We start from the raw sequence: 5,756 nt of genomic DNA on the forward strand, positions 1-5,756 counted from the left end.
GGAGCACCCTGGGCCCTGGGGACCTCTCTCCAGTGGCTGAGCACAGGCAGGAGTTCGGAGGTGTGACTTGAGGAGCATCCCCAACACGCTCCACATTGTCTGCCATGCTGCCTGCAAAGCCACTATACATTCTCCCTTCAGGCTCAGCATTGTCTGCTCCGAGTGGCTGCTCATGGGTGCGGGGCTTCTTTTGGGGGTGTTGAAAATGCTCTAAAATTAGATTATGGTGATAGTTGCCCACAGATAGTATATTCTGTGAATATATTACAAACCGCTGAACTGTACACTTTAAATGGGTGAATGTTACGGTATGTGAACTATATGTCAATAAAGCTGTTTAAAAAAGAATTGCCCGCTCCAGACTGCCTGCAAATCTCCCTATCAGAGCCGCTTCCCCCTGGGTTAAGCATTGCCCTCTTGGGCTTCCTTTGGAAATGCTGACATTAAATATGAGGGAGGGGTACCCTATGGGGGGAGATGGGTACCCTATGGAGGGGTTACAGGGAGACTGACCACTGTGTTCACCATTTTGTCACATCCCACTAGTGGCCATGAGTGGCCCTGCCCTGGGCCAGTCTCTTCATGGTCAAAGGCAGATGGAAGCCGCATTTTCCAGCTGAGGAGTCTGAAGTGTACGGAGGTTATGCAGGCTGCCCAAGGTCTCTCAAATCCGTGTTCAGGGCCTGGGCTATGGAGTCACCCGTCCCTGGTTTGAAACATCAACCCAGCCCCTCATGGGCTGGACAACTTTCCAATGTTACTTAACTTCTCTGATCCTTTATTTCTTCCTCTGAAAAGTGGAAGTAAACCCTTGCCCTCCTCTTTGGTGTGAAGTTCTTGGGAAGAATCGGTGATAGAATTGATAAGCTCATAGCATGGTGGTGAAGAGCACGAGCTGGGCTCCCAGACCCCATGGGTTCAAACCCAGCTCTGCTATTTACCGGCTGTGTGACGCTGGGCGATTAGCTCTCTGGCCTTCGATTTTCTCATCTGTAAAGTGAGGATCATCATAGTACCTACCTCACAGGGTCGTTAAGAGAATGAAATACGCGTGCCATCTGTGGTAGGGGACCTGCCAAGTAGTCATCAAAGTCAGTTCTACGTCTTAATAAACCCACTTCTTCTCACTGCGCGGTTAGGACAGTACCCGGCCTGCCATAGCTGTAAATTCCTGATGCCTGGCGTACGCAGGTGCTCAATAAATAGTTATTTTTAAAGTGATCTAGGATTTGAATCCACATCTGTGTGACCCAAAGCCACTATGTCAGCGATTCTCACAGCATGATCCAGGGCTGGCTGCCTGACAGGCCCGACCCCAAGAATTAGAGCCGCTGGCTGGCCAGAAATCCAGGCTGAGCGCTGGGTTCCCCGTGGGACCGGGACCCTTTCCCTCTCTAGGTCTCAGTTTCCCCATCTGGAAAAGCAAAGGCCCTCTGGAATCCCAGGAAAGGAATCCAATAAAGTGAGCTCTGGAAAATATCCAAGAATCTTTTCTTGATGAGAAATTTTCATTTTAACAGAAGCTCCTTAGGGTCCCCAAAACCATCAAGACCCAGTGAAATGAGGCCACTGCTGGAATCTTAGATGCTGCCAATTGCAGAGGCAGAGATGGGCTAGAGGGAGAGAAGGGGGTGTCCTCAGGTTCCCTAGAGACCCCCTGGGGTGAGGAGCTGTGTATCCACAGGGACAGCCCTGCTCCACAGGGTCTCCTAGCATCCTAGGTAGGTGACACACAACCTTCACACTGGATTGTCACTGACAGTACTATTTTTCTTCTGTAAATGCACTTGCCTCAGGGCTTGTGTGTGTGTGCGTGTGTACGTTCACACTCAGACCTGGAGGTGATAGGGCTGGGGAGGAGGCTGCCATCAATATCAAAGTGTCAACACCGAAGTACCCTACAGGGATCCAGAACTGCGGGTTCTCCTCGAACTACAGTGATGTTCTCAGGAGGGTGGGCACCATCATAGACAACTGCGCCGAAAATAAGAGTGAACAGCGTTATAGAAACGCAGAGCTGGCGGGGAACTTAGAGCTCATTTAGTCCCTTGTTCTCCAACCATGGTCCAAGATCAGCATCTCCTAAGAGCTTGTTAGAAGTGCAGAGTCTCAGCCCCCAAAGGAACCTGATGAATGGCATTTGCATTTAAACTAGATCCCTGGTATATTCCACAGCTGCTTTGTCTGTCCATCATTGGACACTCAGGTTGTTTCCATATCTTGGCGATTATGAATAATGCTGCAATAAACACAGAGGTGCAAATATCTCTTCAATATCCTGTTTTCATTTCCTTTGGACACATACCCTGAAGTGGAATAACAGGATCATATGGTAGTTCTGCTTTTAATTTTGGGGGGAGCCTCCATACCGTTTTCCATAGTGGCTGCACCGATCTGCATTCCCACCAACAGTGTACCAGCATTCCCTTTTCTCCACATCCAGAAGTTGTGCTGTATGTATATTCAACAGAATGTTATTCAGCCAGGAGAAAGAAGGAAATCCTGCCATTTGCAACAATGCAGATGGAACTCGAGGGCATTATGCTAAGTGAAGTAAGTCAGTCAGAGAAAGACAAATACTGTGTGATCTCACTTATATATGGACTTAAAAAAAAGCTAAACTTGTAAAAACAGAGAGTAGAATGGTGGTTAGCAGAGGCTGGCGGTGGGGGAGCTGGGGAGATGTTATGTAAGGATACAAACTTGGAATGAGTAGATAAAGAAGTCCCCGAGATCTAATGCACAGCACAGTGATTAGAGACAACAATACTGTATTATAAGCTTCAAAGTTGCTAAGAGACTAGATCTTAATTGTTCCCACCACGCACAAAAAAAGTAATTATGTAGCGTGGTAGAGGGATCAGCTAAAGCTACAGTGTAATCGTATTATAATATATCAATGTATCAACTCGACACATTGTACACCTTAAACTAGGACCTCAATGAAAATCAATTTTAAAATAAATAAATAAATAAACAAGATCCCTGGGGGATTTGAGAAAAGCTGTCCTGGTCCACCGCTGTCATCTGCATTTGGGGGGAAATTGAGGGTCAGAGAGGGGCATGGTTTGCCCCATGTCACACAGCCCATCAGAAGCAGAGCCTAGACGAGGACCAGGCTTCCTTGCTGCGGGTCCTTCCCATGTTGTGTGTCTGTCTTTTGGAACATGCTGCTCCCTCCTCTGGGACGGCCCTTTGCTTTCTCCTCCACAGAATCTCCATGTGACCTTCAAGATCCTCCAGCAGGATGTCACCTCTGTACAAAATCTTCCTCAGTGACTCCCCAGAGACTTCCTTGGTGGCAGAACATGGGTTGCTGTAGATTTTTAGTCGTGTCTTTCACAGTCTACTGTCCCCGTGGAAGACTTGGACAGACTTGGGAAAAGAATTCAGAGCTCGCTGCCGGAAGAGGAAGGCATTTGCTACAAAAGGTCCATCATGCAGAAGAAATGCTCGGTGTACTAATTATCTCAATCAGGGTCAAGGCAGGAAACCAGAATCCAACTCAGATGGTTCTTGGGATTCGAACTAAGGGGCTATGTATAGACTTAGGGGGCAGGCTTAGGGACACCGTGAAGGATGCCGAGGCCCCCAGAAACTAGCATCCCTTAGCTTGAAGCAGCAAAGAGTCAGGGTCCAAGGCCAGTGAGGGCTGGAGCCACAGGTGAGGGGGGTCAGGAGTGACATGCCACAGCCTGAACTGAGACCTGAAGCAAGGAGGGGGCAGGGAAGCAGTGCCCTGACCACTCACTCTCCCTGACCTCTGACCTCTTGTCGTGCTGCCCTTGGGCTCAGCCCAACTACAGATGAGGAAACTGAGTCACAGAGTCAAGCCCAGGCCATCTGGCCCCAGAGTCCATGCCCTTAACCTTGCACTGTCTTCTGCCACATGTCCCTTCACTGTCAACAATGATCTATGTTGTGCTGCCCAGTAGGCCAGACACTGTGGTTTCCAAATCGTGGGTTTTCCAAACTCTTTTCAACCAACACTTTTGTAATCCACACAGTGGGTGGAGGCCTGGCCTGGGGCCATGTGGCGTGCTGGCCAGGCAGATCTAAGGTCCACAGGTCGCTGCTATGGGAAATCCCGCCCCTGCAAATAGCCCCCAGCTAGGGACATCCTCGAACTGTTGCCACAGGAAGAGTGACATCTGTGTCCCCATGAGGTCCTCACTCTTCAGACTGTCCTCTCCCACTGTCCAAGCTGGAAGGGCCTGTGGGAGTCACTTGCTCTGCCCCCCTCATTTCGCAGAGGGAAACTGAGGCACACAGAGGAAATTAGGCTTGCTGAGGGTCACACAGCCAGGCAGGGCTGAGTCAGGGCGGGAGCCTGGTTTCCTGACTCCCAGCTTAGGCCCCTCCCCAGGCTGAATCCAGGGAGCAGACCCCCCACCATTGCCCCCAGCACGTGGGGAGAACCTGTGAGCCCTTGCCCTCTGCCAGGCCTTGGCCCTGCTCCCTGCTCCGCTGGGATGGCTCTTCCAAAGGCCAACTCCTTCTCCTCCTTAGGGCTCAGCTCAGATGTCATCTTCCCAGGGAACCGTTCCCTGACCTCCTTTTGAAATGGCGTCCCACAGATCTGGGTTCAAATCCTGCTGGGCGACTGTGGCCATAATCACTTCACCCCTCTGAGCCTCCATTTCCTCAGCTCAGAACAAGACTGGAAGACCCACATTAGAGGCCACTGCGGGGCCCAAGGAGGAGTGTGCATAACCAAGATGGGATCTGTCATTCAACAGGAGCTCAATAAATGTCAATTTCCTGCCAGCCCGCTAGATGCTGCAAGGATGGCGGGATACGGAAGTCTCGGCCCTGCTCTTGGGAGCAACCAGGCTGGTGCAGGACAGACGGGGCCCCGACAAACCTCAGTCAAAGGGACCGGAGCAGCAGGGTACAGAGGAGCAGAGGGGCCTGGGCTGGGGCTTCCCTGTGCTCAGCGTGGGAAGTTCTGATCTTAATGTCTTTTCTGACCCACTGGGAAGAAATTCTGTTACTTCTGCCCCATTCGGCTGTTGAGGCAGTCACAAAGACCTGCTGGATTTCACGGGGCACGGTGCAGAGACTTTATCTTTAGATGGAAAGAGTATCAAAGAATTTGTGGACGTGTTTTTACAAGACCACAATTATGAAAAAGCAGGTTGATGCTGTGATGGTGAAAGTGCAGAGGATTCTGGGAGCTCAGAGGAGGACTTTTCCCTCATCCAGGGAAACGAGGGCGTGGTCAGGGAAGGCTTCCTGGAGGTGGAGGTAGAACAAAGCTCACAAATATAGGGAGTCCTGGGGCAAGGGGATCCCTACGAATTAAACACAATCCCTACTATAAATTTCGTTTTCCAAATAAAATGCTATTATCTTTACTTACTGCCAATACAGTATATCCCCAAGAAAATTAAAATTTTAAATACCAACAAACAAAAAGACTTTAAAAACACCGGTAATCCTGCCCATCTAACCAGAGATAATCTCTCAAAACTCCTTGCTAAAAAGTCTCCATATGGCAAACATGGGGGTAGAACAAAGGAGCAGCCCCTCACTGTGTGGTGCCCTTGGAAACCAACCCTCACCAGCACGTTTCTCTAACCAGAAATACGTTAATTTCCGCAGCATCACTTTAAATGTGTCATAATGCGTTTCACCGATGCTCTGTCCTCGGCACTTTGGGTCGGGTCCCACTCCCCCTGCCTATTTCACCCAGCGCAGCAATGGGCATCTTCTTGAAGGGATGTATTTGCACGCTGGCTTAATTCTGTCCACAG

The sequence above is a fragment of the Equus caballus genome, chromosome 22 (assembly GCF_041296265.1).
Source record: "Equus caballus isolate H_3958 breed thoroughbred chromosome 22, TB-T2T, whole genome shotgun sequence".
NCBI classification, from domain to species: Eukaryota; Metazoa; Chordata; class Mammalia; order Perissodactyla; family Equidae; genus Equus; species Equus caballus.